The 20569-nt window shown below is 44.5% G+C and overlaps 1 protein-coding gene across 1 annotated transcript in view; it reads left to right on the plus strand.

The window, feature by feature from the left end:
- LOC310779399 (NLR family CARD domain-containing protein 3-like) overlaps window positions 1-20569 on the plus strand; it is a gene marked incomplete at its 3' end in the record, with an annotated part of 274039 nt that overhangs the window by 214469 nt on the left and 39001 nt on the right. Inside the window, exon 7 of the mRNA XM_083639934.1 lies at window positions 1929-2015. The remainder of the gene's footprint in view (window positions 1-1928; window positions 2016-20569) is intronic.

The raw sequence follows: 20569 nt of genomic DNA on the forward strand, positions 1-20569 counted from the left end.
AGTAACAGCCTCCAGACAGACAGACAGACAGGATGTTAAACAGATCAGTAACAGCCTGCAGACAGACAGACAGGATGTTAGACAGGTCAGCCTCCAGACAGACAGTCAGACAGACAGACAGACAGACAGACAGACAGCCAGACAGACAGGATGTTAGACAGATCAGTAACAGCCTCCAGACAGACAGACATACAGACAGGATGTTAGACAGGTCAGTAACAGCCTCCAGACAGACAGACAGACAGGCTGTTAGGCAGGTCAGCGACACACAGCCTGCAAGCCTCCAGAAAGACAGACAGGATGTTAGACAGGTCAGTAACAGCCTCCAGACAGACAGACATGATGTTATACAGATCAGTAACAGCCTCCAGACAGACAGACAGACAGACAGGATGTTAGACAGGTCAGAAACAGCCTCCAGACAGACAGACAGACAGGATGTTAGACAGGTCAGAAACAGCCTCCAGACAGACAGACAGACAGGATGTTAGACAGGTCAGTAACAGCCTCCAGACAGACAGACAGACAGGATGTTAGACAGGTCAGTAACAGCCTCCAGACCATGGATGTATTCAAAGAACTGGATAGGGGACGAGCCACGCCCACCCATGCATTCGGACGGAGGCTGCTCACTGGTGCATGAAGCCATCATGGGGGTTTTTTCTTCCTGGTTTTACTTCCTGACCATGCGGCCCAATGTGAAGTGCGCATGTGTGCCATTACGTAGGCCTATTCCATGATGTCTCCCACCCCTCCCACCCATGGATGTATTAAAATAAGGAAATACACCATTATACGGCTCTTAGTGGCTTCTGAAGAAAAAATGACCCCATAAAAAAATATTTGATAATTAATCGTCGTTTTATACTTTGAGTGACACCCGGAAAAAATTCCCCTGGGTTTAACAGCTGCCGGGATCCCCATGCAAGTGGATGGGAATTTTCCTTTCTGGGCTGACTTGCAATACAGAGCTTCGCCACCATGTTCAAATGGCTTCACAGCCCAGCGCTATTCCTGGGGGCTTGCTCCAGACAGACAGACAGACATACAGGATGTTAGACAGATCAGTACCAGCCTCCAGACAGACAGGATGTTCGACAGGTAGAGGGAGTCCCAACGCGCTTCAGCTATTGCAGGCAGGCAGGTCCGGTGCATCACAGAGGAGGGACGCAGCATGAAGTAAAAGGAAGGAAACTGGAGCAGCTCGGACTATTCAACGCCTTTTATTAAGGTGCAAAGTAACAGGACAGACGTTTCAACGCCATATGCGTCTGATGAAGAATATATATGAATATATATGACTTACATTACCCTATATTATACTTTTAATGTATCTAAAGATATCACATCAAAATGAGCAAATACTGTTGTAAGCAGCGTTTGCAGCTTTTTAAAAATAAAATTCAAGCACTTTTCAAGGTACCTAAACCAGACTCTCGAAGCCTTTATTATCACATCTGAATAAATAAATAAATAAATAAATAAATAAATAAATAAATAAATAAATAAATATTGACAATGTGCAAAACAAATGACATTTGTGATGCCTGGTGAATGAGGAACTTTGAGAGTGCTCTGTGTCCTGCCACTGTCCGCAGCCTCTGGCTCCTGCATGACACCACAGACAGGCTAGAAGGAGAGAGGCAGTGGTGCCAGCAGAGACTCCGATGCAGTTTACTTGCTCATACAAATAGCCCTTCACTGTTTGCACTGCAGTGTTTCTCCAATACAGGACAAATTGCATCCAATATCAGTTCAATACAGAACACGTCTTTTTGTTTACAAATACGATTTGTGCCGTATTTTAAGGGACCCCTTACCCCTCTGGTCACAACTTGTGATCAGATAATTGTTACCAGTGTACCACTCCAACTCACTGCCACCCCCCTGTTCACTCCCCCTCCCCCACATTTCCTGTATCTTAAAAGCTGTAGGTGATCTGACAACAGACTGACTCTTCATTGAAACCAGGCCAGATGTCCATTCCATATCAATAGGCGCATAAGGAATTGCAGGTAAGATCTATGTAATGATTTGGATAATATTGCGCTCTTTTCTGTTATTGCACTTATGGGAGAGAAAACAATTACAAATGAATTACAAATTGCAAAAATTATCCTATAGGTCTGTGCATTTAAGCATTGGTGAGGGCGGACTATTATGAGTTGTCTTCCACAGCCAGGTTCTTTAGGTCGCTGTATCGTTACAGTCTGTCAGTAACACAACCACACAACAATTAGTTTTAACAATTAGCTCAATACACAGAAAGACTCAAGAACTCGCACAAGAACTCTTAAACCCGCGGTTGGGTCCAAAACTCCCCCTGCCCACCGACATCAGCTGCCCCAGCACCACCAGCAATACATTTATTTTTACCGATGACGTTCACTTGATGACAAAACCCATGTCCGAAAAGCAACAAGCAAGCCCTCCAAGCTAGCCTGGAAATAGTGAAAATATAGTTTGACAGCTCCAGATTAAATCCTTTGAAAACTACCGCTGCGCGTCCATTTCCTCATCACAACCACAACATCATAAACTCCTCCCTCCTTGTCCTTCGTCTCGTCTCCTGGTTGGTTCGTTTTTTTTACTTTTATGATTTTATGATTCTATGATTTTATGATTTTTATTTTTATTTAAGATGGCACTTTTATTGTTTACTTCTTGTCTCTGTGAGGATGTCCTATTCATCCACCAGAGTTGGTTGCATTTTAATGTCAGTATTTGTTCAGTTGACTTTGCTGATAATTTTGTTTAATTTTTCCTTTTATCGTTTGCACCAGACTTGCTCAAGTTAGGTTGTCCCATGCTATGTGTCAGTCACATGTCTGTTGTTGTTTTGTTTGCCTGCACTACTGCCTGCTGTAAACCAATTTGCCCTTTCGGGACACTAATAAAGAACTTGAACTTGAACTTGAACTTGGTTTGTATTCGCGAATGCTTGGAAATATCCCACTCACAACTCAGCTAATTGTGATTGGCTAACCCCACAACTCAATGGAATTCTGATTCGTTAAAACACCTGTCGTCAAAATTGTCGTCCCCATGTCATGACCAGAGCCAGGTCTTCGCAAAGGGTTGCTCTCTTGCTGTCAATCAAATACCATTTGCTGGTGGAGGCTGGTCCAAATATTTAACCCCATATTTGCTGAAACAAAGTGAGTCCAAGATCATAACAATTTAGGGACATTATTACTGTTATTTGAGTGAATAAAAACAAATAAATAAAAATACAAATAATTGATTAGGGGGGAAATTATTTTCTTTTCAATTTCTTCTTGGGCCTTCACTGAATACCGAGAAGGCCCAGATGATTCCCCACTGTAAGTTAGTAGAAGCACCTTAAAGTCCAATCTGGCCTGAATGGGGAGCCAATGGAGACTGATTAACACGTTCACTGCCATTGACGAGAAAATCCAACGGTTGACTGCCAATGACGAGATATCTCGTCTTAAAAAAAAAAAAAAAAAATTTGACGGTGGGACGTGGATCCAAGCTCCCTACGTCTCCTATAAAAAAATGGGAGCCACTGAACGTGTACAATCCATTCCACCGACCCACTGCTCTCCAGACTATTGAAAGCCGAGCCAAAACTGCAGAAACGAACGAGCCTCATTCTCATACTGTAGGCGAAAACGCGTTCGCGCTGGTGCACAACGTCGGTGGCGCACAACGGTGGGGGGTTCCAAAAATAGATTGGGTGCAAAACACACTTTGAAACACGCAGCATAAAGCCTAGAATCGCACAAAGCTTCATCAAAGCTCTCAAACCCAAGAAACGAGCAAGCCCCATCCAAACTCGCCGACGAGGGGGCCGCCAGGGAGGGAGGCTGCTCAGACAGGCAAGAGAAACTCGCTTGTGACAAACGCTGCTGAAAGCCACCAGAGACACGCCCACGTAGGGAGGAGTTTGTAGGAGAGGGGGTGCGGGTGCTGTTGGAGGAAATTACTGTGCAGAACAATATTGTTTTAGATGTCTGACTGATGCCAAAAATAAATGGTTAAAGTGACTGTTCTGCCTGTTTGATTGAATTTCACAAAACTGCGAATATCTCAGCTTTCTGTCTCAGACGCTGAAACCATGCTGTACTCAACAGCTAATATCTACATAACTACTAACTCTTCAAACTAACTCTTTTAGACAGAGAAAGCACACATTCTATTAGTACTTTTAAGATATTTTGTGTTCACAAAGTCCAAGCAGAAAATAATCCTCGGCTCTTGTAAAATGAGCCAGAATCCTCAAAAAACGGCTTGGCAGAAGCTACCTACAGTAAAAAAAAAACGGCTGGCAGTGAATGTGTTAAGATCAGTGTTATATGATCAAACTTCCGAGTTCTAGATAGTATTCTAGCAGCTGCATTTTGTACAAGTTGTAATTCTTTAGTACTGCAATGTGGTAGGCCAGAGAATAGGACATTGCAGTAGTCCAGTCTAGATTAAACAAAGGCATGTACCAAGGTGTCTGCATCCAAAGCACTTAGAAACGGACGGATCCTTGAGATATTACGGAGATGAAAAAATGCTGTCTTAAGCCACTTTCAGACATGAACTCCGGAGCCTTCCCCTGCGCCTAAGCCGGATGATAAGTGAAGTGTACCCTTTCAGACATGAGGCATGTTGCTTTCATACATGTGGAGCACCTCCAGGTGTAGAGTAGAGAGGGGGCGGAGGTGGGGGGGGGATTCGGGCCATGACGAGACAATGGGGCGTTGTAAAACTGAGCACACAGCTGCACTTAATGCATGGAAGACAGCCGTCTGCTACAGCCTTAATGGTGAATCACATTCAACAAACTAGCACGACATACTCTGATAACAAGTTGCTAAAAATAGCCTACATAATGGGCGATAATTGCTCACTAACGTTCGTGCATATAATCGTTTGCATATAATCGTTTGCGCATAACGCTAATTAATGAAACAACCCTACAACTCAGCCCAGATGCATCGATTTCCTCAAGTCTGATGTGGTGAGAGTTCAGTCCTAAAATGCATCAATCCTACTAGAAATATACAGAATACAGGAAGCTAGACGTTTTTACCTTCAAAAATAAAAGCAATTATTTATTACTTGGTAAACAAAAAAACAGAACAGTCAACATACGGGTTAAAATGGACTTTTAGAAGGCAGCAGATATTCTTCCAGCTTATCTCTGTTCTGTATCTTTCGGATCACACACACAAAAACATTACACATGCATTTACTTTATTTAATTGCCATTGTTGCGAAGGTTGTACCCGGAAGTTTCCGTTTTATACTGACTGACTTGACACTGCTTGGATTTGGTGTTGACATTTTGCGGTTCTCCTGCACGTATCGTTCACAAACGCTGTGTATAATAAACGTGAAATCAAAGGCATGAGCGCAACCAGATCCAGATATCTACCTAGGGATATCCAATACTGGGAAGCAGGATGACCTTCGCGTCCAAAAATGCTCTAGTTCGAAGGTGGTGTGCTGCGTGAAGCTTTGCAGAAATAGATCAAACCCAGCGTTTCAATCAAGCAACACGTAGCCTGTTGGCTGACACATGCAGCAGCTCCAACTTAATTTGGGAAAAACTGAAACTGCACGATGTTTGTGCACTTGCTCATTCACATCGACTATTTATTTAATAATAATCTGTCACGCTGTCTGCCACTCACTGAGCTGGCTACTTGACGGAGCTCTGGAGGGGAGGGGGAACAATCCGCCCCTGATACTAGGGCTCGAGGTTGTCTTATGTCCGGATAGTAGGAGGGTCGCGGGAGCGCGCATAGCTCACCAAAATGTGTTCATACATACACCGCCACCCGGATGCCCTCTAGATAATTCCCAAGTTCCAAGGCATGTCTGAAAGCGGCTTTAGTGATTACCTTAATATGAGTGTCAAATGAAAAAGAAGAGTCAAAGGTCACACCAAGGTTTTTCACTGGTGACCTAGGAGTAATTATGCAGCTGTCAATATTTAGACAAAAGTCAGAAAGGAGTGGTATTTGGGTTTTTGGACCGATGACTAGTCGTCAGTAGCGGCTCCAGCCAATTGTGGCTGGGGGGGCTAAGGGGGGGCTTAAATATTTACAGCAGGGGCTAACTTTTTCTACATAAATAGACAGTGGTTCTCTTCTCAACCTGTGGTACAGGTACCACTGGTGGTACGCGGGGGGCCCTCCCTCTCATACATTCATATGGTGGTAATTTCTCAGGTGTAAAAAGGTTGAGAACCACTAATATAAGAAATAATAATAATAATATGATAGGGTGTGAATTAGGCTCTAATATTAGACAAGGAGGGCCCACTGCTTTTCCATTGAGAGCCAAATCCCCAACCCAACATTATGCATGTAAGTGCTTCAATGAGCTGAAGACTGACTGTGTATTTAGCCCTATGTCACACTGTATGTTGAGACTGATGAGTCCAGTTACACAAGGCTATATGCAGCACACACATTTAGATGGTAAATCAAGAGTTTATATCCACAAGTTACACAAAAGATTTAAAATGTGCTATATTTTAGAGACAAATTAGGCTAATCACTGCATATAGGCTATATGTAAATAAACAGTGCCACATACACAGGCACATCCATTCATCAATAGTCTGTGCCAGAGTAAAAAGAAATAGAACCATTCATAGATTGCACTATATAACAATCACGCCAGTGACAACAAGACTGTATAGTGACTGAGCTGGACAACAGGCGTTTTGATACTTTTATCAAAACCAGCTCAGTGGCCTTGTGGTCTGTGTCGACCCTGAGACTGGGAGGTTGCCGAGTCATACCAAAGACTATAAAAATGGGACCCATTGCCTCCCTGCTACAAACGGGGCCTGAAAGAGGCGCCCACTTCGCTCGTATGTTGTTGTGATCTAAAACAACAAACTTTCATGGGAGAACGACAGTTATGTTCACATTCACACCACACGCATGAGCACGGCGGCCAAAAAACACAACAGCACAGTACGCAACGCAGTCTTAACAAAGCCATTATGTATATATCAAATATAAATTCCATGCCCTGGCAGCCTACCTGTTAACATCAGTGCGCTCGATCCTAGACCTGTGCTGTCCAGTCCAGTCCGTGTACAAAGCAAAATAAAGTATCTCCTTTGTGATAGCCATCAACATAAACGCTTGATCAATATAAAAGCGCGCGATACTAACGCTAGACGCTTGTTTTATGTCCATTTTCCGTAGATATTGACATGTCTGTATGGAAGTTTAACTTCCGCGGTGACTTGAGAGACGCTTTGCCTTGGAGATGGAGCAGGCCACTTTGAGCAGAGCAGAGGGGAGGTCCTTCTATCACACCATGCAATAATACGCGCCAGTATGGGAAGAACCCCTCTATAAAAAATGGGCCGGCCCGGTGCAGACAGCCATGGATGCTGTGTTCAAGGATGCTGGGAATTTTCACTTCTATGATGTATTAGCCTAGTTTAGTGTTATAAATTAAGTTTTTGTTTTTCTCCAAAGAAATTTCCAGGGGGGGCTTAGGGGGGGCTTGGCTAATTTGGCGCCGCAGCTGCTAGTAGTTGAGTTTTATTGGCATTCAGTCGTAGAAAATTGTGAGACATCCAATCTGTAACAGCAGCTAAACAGGATTCAAGATTTACAATTTGAGAGTGGTCATCTTGTCTAATTGGTATATAAATTTGAGTATTGTCGGCATAACAATGAAAGTTAATACCAAATCTATGGAAAATGTCACCAAGAGGGAGTAAGTAGACGCCAAAGAGCAAGGGACCCAGGATAGATCCCTGTGGTACACCAAATTTTACTAGTGAGAATATGGATATGGATCATTCTTAGTTCTTCAAACTTAGTGTCAGTTAATAGGATATCCTTTGTGTTGCTACTATCATGCTCAATCTACATCCATACATACTAACTCTAGGGGTCTCATAGTCTTTATGGTTACCAGGGATGCTGCTTTTCCAGGAAGACCTTTTCTGCAAAACTTTTACAAAGTTTTCTGTAAAACTAGTTGCTAACCTGGGGCCCTATCTTCCCAAAAGTGCTAAATTAGCGTTTGCGCTCGTTTAATGCTGTGCGCAATGCAAATTGGGAGCGGACACAAGCTCATGCCTGTGATAATTGTACTGGGCATTGGCTGCCACATGCCAAAGCAGGCGTTTCAGCGCTAAAATGTGGGGAGAGATGGCATTACCCTATCGTCAGCAGCGCGCAATTACTTTGCGCTAAGAGCTTTGAAAAATACCTCTTATACGCGCAAATACCTCGCTGCGCTGGGTGCATACCCGTAATCTCCGTGCAGCGCAGCGCACTGGAAAGTATAATTCCTGTTTATGCTGCTAAAATTGGGTATTACTAATCCAGTGAGGCAATCAACTATAACTCACTGAGAAACTTTTATCACATCACAAAGAGGGAAATGAATTGAGAAAACTTGTTGGACAATGGACATAGGCTATTTACCTTCATAACGCGGAGGGTCGTTGGCACCACAGACAATCTGTCAATAAGCTCTCTCTGTCCTCGCACGAGTGAGTACACTCTATTACGCATGGAGAGAATTACAGCATATTGCATGCCTCGCGCAAACAGCCATTGCGATCTGATTGGTTTTGATTGACTGATTGTATTGGACAGCATTGCCCAGCAAAACTCATCTCTCCATTTTTATGCAGATGACACGGTTATTTATTGTTGTGCAGCAAGCGTCAAGAAGGCTTTTGAGTATCTGCAAAATGCTTTTAATGCTGTGCAAGCTCAGCTTTTTCATTTGAAGCTGATCTTGAATGCTGAAAAAACCAAAGTAATGGTATTTTCTAACTCTAAGAAGATAGAGTCAAATCTGAGTATTGCTACTATTCAAGGTCAACAAATTGAGGCAGTGTCCACCTACAAATATCTAGTTTTTTTAATTGATGACCACCTTTCTTTTAAGCATCATATACAGCATATGGCGAAAAAGTTGAAATTAAAGTTAGGTTTTTATTTGAGGAACAAATAGTGTTTTTCTCTTCATGTCAGACAGAAGTAGAAGCAACATTTCTGCCTGGGTAACACTTTATAATAACGTTCAGTAGTAAGTAATTTATAAGCTATTAGTTAATGATGAACTAATTATGAACTAATCATTTACAAAACATTAATATACATTTGTTGATTATTAATATGTGTTATGTAAACATATCATAAATGTGTTGTAACTCATCTATAAACTTTTAGTAAATCATGAAATGATCATACATAAATCATTAGTAAATGATTAATAAGTGATTCATCAATATATTATGGATCACTTGTAAGTCATTCAGTTGTTATATTTTATCTATCTGTTCTGTCTATCATTATCTATTTCATCACTTTACACATTTGTTAATCATGAACAAATGATGAACAAATCATTACTATATGATCTGTATATAATTTGTATCATTACTTGTAAGGTAGCCTGTTAAAAGCCTCAAAACAATTATGATCAGTGTTTCTGTACCATAACTGTACCAGCTATGACCTGTTAGTGAAGCTCCTCCCCAGGCCGACAGAAGCAGTCAGCACTTAGAAGCACTGCAGCACAAACTACAAAGTCTTCCCCAACTGTAATAAATGATGTGTACATCATTTACAAGATACTTATAAAGCTTTATGTATCCCCTGATCTAAAGTGTAAACAATTCATCACACATAAATGTGTTGCATCATTTGTAGATAACTGTGAGCTGTTAGAATTCAAAATCCTTTCTACCAACATAACTAGCCTGTTATCTCTACTGTAGGCTACTGTACTGTACTGTGCAGTCAACCTAGTGACATCTAGCAGCGAGCTACTTGGCGAAAAGGTGAAATGTTATCATATGAGTACATGAGACATGATCAAATGTTTCATGTCCTCATGTCCTCATGTCCTCAAGTCATCTTTGTTTAATTTGATTGCAGAATGTGAATCTATTTTCTTATTTTATTGTATTTTATTATATCAGGCTACTACTTTGTTGAAAGTACACAGTTTTACTGTACAGTAGATTTGCACAGCAATTGACGAAATTAAAATCGTATTACTGCACTGTTGCAATAAAATAAAAATCTACTGTATATGTTCTGCTGTATATGCAAATCATTTGTTTCAGGTGTGGAAGATCTACAGATGATATGTAACACACAGTGGTGTAGTCTAGTTTATTGTATGTGGGTTTCAGCTTGGAGTGACATTTGTTTCGGGGGGGGGGTGGAATTGCGGGGGGTGGTACAAGTTACTGTTGCTCGGCAATTCAGTACAGAATCCCGGATCAGCTGTAATTTAACAGGTTAAGCCATGTTAGCCTATCCACATCAATTGTAGCATGTAGCAGCATAGGTTTCTGACCGGATAACAAGCTGATGGCGAGAAGCACTCGTCCAGCGGCTGTCTACCTCTGTGAGATCTCTAACCAATAGGTCAAATGCTGAATCATTCTGGGTGATTTCTTCAGCTGAATCAGCGTCTGGGCATGCTTCCTGTTTTTACCAACTTTTGCTGAGGCTCTTACCTTCAGTTCTCCCTGTGGTTGCTAGAGGGGAAGTCTCACTTTTGAAATGATAGTCGAAAGTCGTAGAGAATGTTGTGATCATAGTTTCACTTTGATCTCCCTAGCTACAATACAGCCATGGAACTCTGATTTTGGTTTGAGAGACAAAATCTCATCAATCACTCGCCTATAGGGGACCTAAATATCTCTCTCTCTCTCTCTCTCTCTCTCTCTCTCTCTCTCTCTCTCTCTCTCTCTCTCTCTCTCTCTCTCTCTCTCTCTCTCTCTCTCTAAATACTGACATATAGACCTAAATTAAGTAGCCTATAAATAAACAAACCTAAACATGTGTCCTTGTGTATTTTTGTGGAGATTCAATAGCATAGCAACAATTAGATTTTGATTTGAGGCATGTGATATTTCAAAACCAGAGGAGATGCCTTCCCCTGCAGTTATCTACCCGGTATTTGTGAAATAAAATCATCGAAGTGAAAGTTTTGTCACAAAACTATATTGTTACATTTTTGATTGGGCATTTTTAAGTGGGTACACTCAAATCCTGGAGCTTTCCTAGTGGGTATACTGTGTACCTGCGTATCACATAGACCACTGGTAACACATTTATGTGTGATGAATTGTTTACACGATTAATGGATACAGCAAGCCTTATATATAAGCCTTATAGAGCAATACCACACACACACACACACACACACACACACACACACACACACAGTATGTAACCGAAGTGAATCAGCGCCAATTCCTCGTGAGTCCCAAGTGTTAGCGAGTAGGTTGGTTAAACTCACTCCCCCAGTATAAAGGCACGTTAATCAGCTGGTTTTGAAATACCACTTGCATCAAATCAAAATCTAATTGTGTCTGCTATTAAATTACCACAAAAATACACAGAGACACATGTTTAGGTTTGTTTATTCATAGGCTACTTAATTTAGGCCTATATGTCATTATTTATTTATATATATATATATATATATATATATATATATATATATATATATATATATATATATATATATATATTAGGGCTGTCACCTTCGTCGCACCCTTACCCCGCTAGCCGGGCGCTTCTGGCTCATACGAGCGCATTAGCGCCCGGCGAACGTCACGCATTTTCCCATTTTACACTGTGACATTTTCACGTCTAGGTCTAAATGCCGGCTCCTACCTGAGTCTTCATGTGAAGTGAAGACGCTATCCGATGTAAAACATCCTCTTCTTTTAATGACACCTAGTTGTTGCATCCAAATTGTTGCATAAAATCCACTTTTCTGTCTTTCCAAAACCGAAAAGCATTTATCTGGCGCACCGCTTCTTCTTCTTCTCTGATCTGAAGCAACCCGGAACAACGACTTCCGGGTTGCTCGAGGTGCCCGGCGCTAATGCGCTCGTATGAGCCAGAAGCGCCCGGCTAGCGGGGTAAGTCGCACCCGTACTTGTAGTCAAGCCATTCGGTTTCCTGTCTCCTGCTTGTGCAGGAGGCATGGAAGAGAACGACAGCAATACGCTTTTAAATGGATCGTTTTTACTTCCCAAATGGCACAGTGGACAAGTCAAGAGCCGTAGTTTGCACCTTGTGTAAAACGGAATTAAAATATCACCGAAGTACATCGAGTTTGAGGCAAGCGATCACCTAAAAGTAGCTAGCGGCCAGCTAGCAGCCAGCTAGCTAGCGCAAGACTCATCACTCATTCTTCCTTCAGAGTCTCGGATGCGCGGGTCCTCTAACCACTGGGAGGTCGGCTCCAATGGCTTCACGCGATATACACGTTCTCAATACACAGTACCGAGCCATTATTCACATGGAAATGCCAACCTTTTTAGCTCAGACACAGCCTTCTTCGGCTGTGTCATTTTGGGTTTCGACTGCTCCACAGCGCCGCCGCCGGAAGTATCGGTTCTAGATATATTTTGTAGACATTGTTACCTCCTGTCTACATTCCAAATCTAAAATTCAAGATCACAAAGTACATTTATTTGCATTAATTTGATTCCCAATCACGACACACTCGTAAGAATGATTAATATCTAATTAAAAATGCTTTGAAATGCAAAATAATGGCATTTCAATCATGAGAGACCAGAGGGTAGAGTTTTAACAAGCAAGCTTTATTCAAGTATGGCAGAGCGATAAGATCTATGGCATGGGACGGTATGGCAACTAATTCTGATGGCATGGCAGCATGGCGACTAGTTCTTTGGCGTAATGACTCCGCGCTAAGATGCCTCTCTTCTTGCGGTGAGAGAGGGCATCTGCTCGGACTAGAATAGAGAATCCCCCCCCGTAGGGGATTCTTCAGGAGTCAAGACATTGGCGAGGCCTGGGGAGGTGGGTGGGTCGAAACGCAGCTTTCAGAGAATGGGATGCGATCAGCTCGGGTACCGCGACCAGAAGATCAGGGAAAGAGGACGATGACCCACAGAGCATGGCTATAAATACTGCTACGCCATAGCCTCGGCACTGACGACATTATCAGCGTCATATAGGCAAGTGCGTCACGCGGACGTCACGCTGGGATTACACTTGTGCTCGTCACACTAGGATTACATGAGGTGGGTGAGGTCACTAGGATTGCGCGTGGTGCGAGGCAGCGTGTCTGGTCTTCATCTTGAAACTAGGTCGAGACCACCATTTCAATCATGAGAGACCAGAGGGTAGAGTTTTAAAAAGCAAGCTTTATTCAAGTATGGCAGAGCGATAAGATCTATGGCATGGGACGTTATGGCAACTAATTATGATGGCATGGCAGCATGGCGACTAGTTCTTTGGCGTAATGACTCCGCGCTAAGATGCCTCTCTTCTTGCGGTGAGAGAGGGCATCTGCTCGGACTAGAATAGAGAATGCCCCAAAAGAAAGAAAACCCAAACTGCCAACCGGTCTGCTTGCCTCAGCGCTACAGCGGGCGCTGGGCGGAATGCGACGCTTGTCGCCGACCGGTTGGCTTGGCGGCCGCGACTTACGGAGCCCCCCGGGCATGGCCGCAGCGCTGCAGCAGGCACTGGGTGATCGACCAATCCGGCGAGCTTTGGCGCGCTGACTTGACTAAGGGAAACCGCCGACCGGGCGCAGCTGCGCCCGGTCGCGGTTTTACTTGGTTTAGTTGGTTCACAGTGGCTTACGAAAATCACCGCCCGGGCGTGGCCGCGGCGCTACGGCGAACGCTGGGTGATCGACCAATCCGGCATAGTTCGGCGCGCTGACTCAGCATTAGGAAAACCTCACAGCGGCTTACGAAATCACCGACCGGGCGTGGCCGCAGCGCTACAGCGGGCGCTGGGTGATCGACCAATCCGCATAATTCGGCGCGCTGATTTAGTGTTAAGAAAGAAAACCCCCCTTTTAGCTAAATCCCCCCTAGCATTGAGAAAGACAACCCCGGCTTTCAGCCCTTGCATAAACCCCCTAAACCCCCCCCCCCAAAATGGCTCTGCGGCCGTGACTTACGAAGCCCCCCGGGCATGGCCACAGCGCTACAGCAGGCGCTGGGTGATCGACCAATCCGGTGAGGTTCGGCGCGCCGCCACAGCGACTTACGAAAATCACCGACCGGGCGTGGCCGCAGCGCTACACCGGGCGCTGGGTGATCGACCAATCCGGCATAATCCGGCGCGCTGACTCAGCATTGAGATTTGAGAAACCCTGCAGCGGCTTATGAAAATCACCGCCGGGCGTGGTCGCTGCAGCGATACAGCGGGCGCTGGGTGACCGACCAATCCGGCATAATTCGGCGCGCTGGATTGGCATTTAAGCCAGACAACCCCCCTTTGCCTAAACCCAATAGGAGTCATTACTACCGCTGGCACTTTTTCACCTCTAATTACTCCAGTGACTTAAGATTTTAGGGACAACTCCGGGCTTCCGGGCTTTTAGCGACTTACGAAAACCACCAACCGGCTTGGCCTCAGCGATACGGCGGGCGCTGGATAGAACAAGCACTTGTTCGCCAAGCAGCTTACGTCGGCGCGCTCAGTCCCTACGGCGACTTACGAAAACCACTGACCGGCTTGGCCTCAGCGATACAGCGGGCGCTGGATGGAGCCGGTTTACTGCGGCGCGCTGTATTAACGTTTTGGATTCACTACAACCTAGACAGGCTCCAGTGACTTACGCGCACGCGGCACTGGAAGGGGAGCGCTTGTTCGACCGCCTTACTGCGCAGCCTTAATACTGTTGCACCTGACTTACTTCGGAGCATTACTACTGCTGGCGCTATAGCTTTAGCACCCCCTGGCGCTATAATATAATATATAATATAATGATGCATTTAGGATTTTGCTCAGGATAGTATATAATATAATGATGCATTTAGGATTTTACTCAGGCATCCGAGATGGACAAGTGCTAGCCACGTGTTTGTAAGCAGTAATGTGCTCGCTTTCCGTGCTGTTCTAAGACAGTTTATTTACAGTTTTATGCGTCGACTTAGCCAGTCAGAGAATGGAGTTATTATGGCCCTAGCGGGTGCCTGCACGAAGTGACGCAAAATTTATGTCGCACTTCTGGAAGCACTGGAATAGCTGCCTGTATGTGTTTTAAACCTGTTTGTTGTGTGGTTTTATTTTATTTTATTTCTTTCTTATTGTACTGTCTGTACTGACTGTGTGCAGTGACTACAGGCTGCTCGACACCTAGAACACTTGCAGGCTGCTCGACACCTAGAACACTTTGAGTAGTCTACTGGGGTCTGAATTAGTGATGTGACTACAGGCTGCTAGAACACATACAGGCTGCTCGACACCCAGAACGCTTCGAGTAGTCTACTGGGGTCTGAATTAGTGATGTGACTACAGGCTGCTCGACACCTAGAACACTTGCAGGCTGCTCGACACCTAGAACACTTCGAGTAGTCTACTGGGGTCTGAATTAGTGATGTGACTACAGGCTGCTAGAACACATACAGGCTGCTCGACACCCAGAACGCTTCGAGTAGTCTACTGGGGTCTGAATTAGTGATGTGACTACAGGCTGCTCGACCCTAGAACACTTACAGGCTGCTTGACGCCTAGAACACTTCGAGTAGTCTACTGGGGTCTGAATTAGTGATGTGACTACAGGCTGCTCGACGCCTAGAACGCTTACGGGCTGCTCGACGCCTAGAACACTCCGAGTAGTCTACTGGGGTCTGAATTAGAGATTTGACTATGGCTGTTCGCCACCCGAACACTTTGAGTAGTCTACCGTACTTACAGGCTGTTCAACCCGAACACTTACCGGCTGCTCGACACCTAGAACACTTCGAGTAGTCTACTGGGGTCTGAATTAGTGGTCTACTGAACTTACGGGCCGTTCAACACCTTAAACACTTCGAGTAGTCTGCTAGGATCTGATTTAGTGATTTGCAATCACCACGGCATTTGCGAGTCATTACTACCGTAGGCACTAATTTGCCGGAGCGCTGCTGGCGCTATGGGTTCGGGGAGGCCACCACCAATGAAGTGCGCAGTAGCGAGCTACTGCGAGGAAACGAGAGAATGAATGCCATGTGCTAACCATTTGAAGCCTAGGGGAGGAGGGATCTTATGAATGCCATGTGCTTGCCATTTGAAGCCTAGGGGAGGAGGGATCTTTGGGCAGACAGTATGGCGGCCTGCTCCGGTCGGATGTAGGCCGCGTAGGCTGACGAGGACCAGCGGCCCCGGAGAGCTGCAGGGCAGGTTGGAGCATGGAGAGTTGCAGGGCAGGTTGGTGCATAGAGAATTGCAGAGCAGGTTGGTGCATGAAGAGCTGCCGGGCAGGTTGGTGCATGGAGAGCAGGTGCATGGAGAGTTGCAGGGCAAGTTGGTGCATGGAGAGCTGGCAGGCAATATCGCGGCCTGCTCCGGACGGATGTAGTTGCAGGGAGGCGGAGGACGCCCCTCGCGCGGCGGTCAATGTGGCCGCGCTGATCCAGAAGGAGTGGCTGGAATAGTGCTCCGCTGGGAGGTCACACGTCTGGAGGATCCGCTTGGGGAGAAGAGTGAGCATAGATCAGATGATGAGCGTTGATGAGCTGAAATGAACAATATGATACATGGACTGAATTGCTAGCAGGAGAGACAGACAAGATTTGCCCAATGAAGCGCGCGCACGTTCAAATATTAGCAATTATAGGCCTGCATGAACTAACGCCCCTTCCGGCATGCCTAGCATTATGGACACTAGATGCTCAATTCGCTAAATGACTGGGGTTAATGCCGGAATGCGATTAATGCCTTTTCCGAGGGCCCGGTGCTGGAGCTATGGCATTGACGCGTGATTGATACGGGGATAGAGGGACGCAGGAGGTCTCTCAGCCTGATTGATATGACTGACATGAACGGATATTTTTTAACTTGCAGCATTGTTGCCGTGGAATGAGAGTATATGAGGGGCCGTATACCGATGATGGACGTCGCCCTGCAGCACAATTAAATATCCAAATCGTAGGCTACTGTGACCTCACTTGGTTTGCCATTTAAAGAGGAGTATGTTTGATGAGCAGCTGGCTTCTGTTTATTTGACTGAATGGCTGGAGCATCATCTCGGAGAAAGGGAAACTTTTTTTTTTTTTTTTAATGGAATCTGGCTGTCATTAGGCATTGATTAACTGGATACTATTGCTAACTGATACTTTGAACGTCCATTTGCCATGATTCTGGCTGGATATTGACTATTGTAAATTTGTCACATGAGTGCAATTTGTGCACGATGTGTAAATACATTTAATATTAATTTTTTAGGCCTACTTATTTGTAACGTCGCACCACGTTAGAGATGTGTGTAGTTCTTCCTGGATTTAGCCTCTTCGTTTTGCTCTCGAATGCACCAGGTTAACGGATTTTACTTTAAAATGTGCCGGATCTTGGATGCGAAGAGACATTTAAGGTAGCTCCGCCGTCTTTCTTTCGCTATAGGCGAGGATATAACAACCGGAACACGCAGATTGTCAAGAGTTCATTCATTCACTATGATAAATGCATCGATACCTGTGCCCAGCTCGTTTCCTTTGCGCGCGACGTGCAGACCGCTGTGGATGGTTAGATGATTGTTTTTGAATTATACGCCACATGATTTAAAATAAAGATTGGATTGCTAAAATATATGACACTATGTTATGTATTTAAGAGATGGTTACGCCTGATTTTACTGGGCCGTTAAATCGCCCGATTTAATACTGAGATGCTGATACTTTCCTCGTGGGTCCTTTCACGTCCACGGGTGCCTGGTCCTCCATCGGGCCTTCGAGGCGCGCGGCGATGCCTATTGGGCTTGAAAGAGAAAGAGAGGAGGGTGTGCTCAGTGTGCTGTGGTCGTCGACCCCGTCGTTGGTAGAGCGGGTAGTTCTTGAGAGAGGCGGGTAGGGCAGTCCGTGGATTTCGCTCACGCGGTCCCTTCCTAGAGCCGCCCGCACTGAGCGCCTGCACGGGTCCATCAGAGGGAGGGGCTCCGGATCGAGTCCATTTATGTACCGAATTCGTATATCGCCGTGTCACATGCTGAGAGAGCGAACGGGGGTGAGTGGTACCGCGAACGCGAATGGCTTGATAGCAGGATCGGAAGGAATGAGGCAGCTTGAGAATGGCGAAACGCAGCTTTCAGAGAATGGGATGCGATCAGCTCGGGTACCGCGACCAGAAGATCAGGGAAAGAGGACGATGACCCACAGAGCATGGCTCTGTGGGTCAGACAGAGGTCACTACTATTGCGCGTGGTGCGAGGCAGCGTGTCTGGTCTTCATCTTGAAACTAGGTCGAGACCACCATTTTAAACATGCGATACAAAGATGCGATTAATCGCGATTAACTATAGTTAATCGCACGATTAATCGCGATTAATAAAATTAATCGTTTGACAGCCCTAATATATATATATATATATATATATATATATATATATATATATATATATATATATATATATATATATATATTTAGGTCCCCTATGCCAGTGATTCTCAACCTTTTTCATATCAAGGCCCAGTTCCATCAGAGGAATCAGAGTTCCATGACTGTATTGTAGTTAGAGAGATCAAAGTGAAACTATGATCACAACAAACATTCTCTACGACTTTCGACTATCATTTCAAAAGTGAGACTTCCCCTCTAGCAACCACAGGGAGAACTGAAGGCAAGAGCCTCAGCAAAAGTTGGTGAAAACAGGAAGCATGCCCAGACGCTGATTCAGCTGAAGAAATCACACAGAATGATACAACACTTGACCATGATTGGTTAGAGATCTCACAGAGGTAGACTAGGAGTGATTAGATAGATTCACATTCTGCAATAAAAGTAAGCAAAGGTGACGTGTGAGGACATGAAACATTTGATCATGTCTCATGTACTCATATGATAACATTTCACCTTTTCGCCAAGTAGCTCGCTGCTAGATGGCACTAGGTGGACTGCACAGTACAGTACAGTAGCCTACAGTAGAGATAACAGGCTAGTTATGTTGGTAGAAAGGATTTTGAATTCTAACAGCTCACAGTTATCTACAAATGATGCAACACATTTATGTGTGATGAATTGTTTACACTTTAGATCAGGGGATACAGAAAGCCTTATAAGTGACTTGTAAATGATGTACACATCATTTATTACAGTTGGGGAAGACTTTGTAGTTTGTGCTGCAGTGCTTCTAAGTGCTGACTGCTTCTGTCGGCCTGGGGAGGAGCTTCACTAACAGGTCATAGCTGGTACAGTTATGGTACAGAAACACTGATCATAATTGTTTTGAGGCTTTTAACAGGCTATACCTTACAAGTAATGATACAAATTATATACAGATCATATAGTAATGATTTGTTCATCATTTGTTCATGATTAACAAATGTGTATAGTGACAAAATAGATATTGATAGAGAGAATTCAAAATACATACTACAGCATGCGCTGTCATCAGTGATGTTAGCTGGGGTCGTAAGGTGTTTCGGGTCTGTCAACATCATACACCCTCGCCCAGTAGACCCAGCCGAGGCCGATTAAGACCTCGACCCGTGTCCCGGAAACAGCCGTTCACGGATCAGCCTTCCTACTCTGTCTGCAACGTTGCCCGCGGAAGGGCTGATCACGCCCAATCCGCTGCAATAGAGCTAGTGCTACAACGCAGTATTGAAAGACCCTTCGGTGCATGGAGGGTCTAAGGCCCTGTGGGTTACTCCCGGCCGCGCTCCTCCTTCGTCTCACCAGACCCTCCCTAGGGAAAAGGCGATCCTACCATGCCGTACCACAGCAGAGAGGATGCCTCAAGAAGGCCTGTGCGCTGCATGTCATTCACCTGCGCCGAGCACCTCGCTCTAGCCTGAAGGACCCCAGGCCGCGCCGATCTTTACATAGATTTTCAGGAGGCTGATCCGTAGCGTTTGTGGATTTCTCCATCACGAGAGAGCCAGGCTGGGGTGCTAAACCCATCCCGTACCGGGTGCCGTCTCTCCGACCGTCAACTGTCTCTCCAGCTTGTCACCAAACTATACTTGGTTGTCACCTAGACTATTCCTAAGTGTCACTGGCCAGGGGAGATAGAATTCTACAATTCAAACAGATAAAAACTGAATGACTTACAAGTAATTCATTATCTATCGACTAGCTTATACATCATTTACTAATGATTTGCTCATCATTTGTTCATTATTAACAAAGAGATATTGTTGGAATAACGAAAAAACTTTGAATGACTTACAAGTGATCCATAATATATTGACTAATCACTTAATAATCATTTACTAATGATTTATGTATGATAATTTCATGATTTACTAAAAGTTTATAGATGACTTACAACACATTTGTGATATGTTTACATAACACGCATTAATCATCTACAAATGTATATTAATGTTTTGTAAATGATTAGTTCATCATTAGTTCATCATTAACTAATAGCTTATAAATGACTTACTACTGAACGTTATTATAAAGTGTTACCTCTGCCTGTTCTTGATTATGGTGACGTGCTGTACATGAATGCCTGAGCTCACTGTCTTCATATGTTGGATACTGTGTATCATGGTGCTTTGAGGTTCATTACAAATTGTAGAGCCCTCACTGGTATGTTTTTGTTTATAAGGCCATTCTAGGTAGACTTCCTGAGTATTTATGAGTCTTTCTGCCCCAAAAGCACTGTACTTATG

The sequence above is a fragment of the Poromitra crassiceps genome (genome assembly GCF_964638095.1).
Source record: "Poromitra crassiceps genome assembly, chromosome: 7".
Taxonomy (NCBI): Eukaryota; Metazoa; Chordata; class Actinopteri; order Beryciformes; family Melamphaidae; genus Poromitra; species Poromitra crassiceps.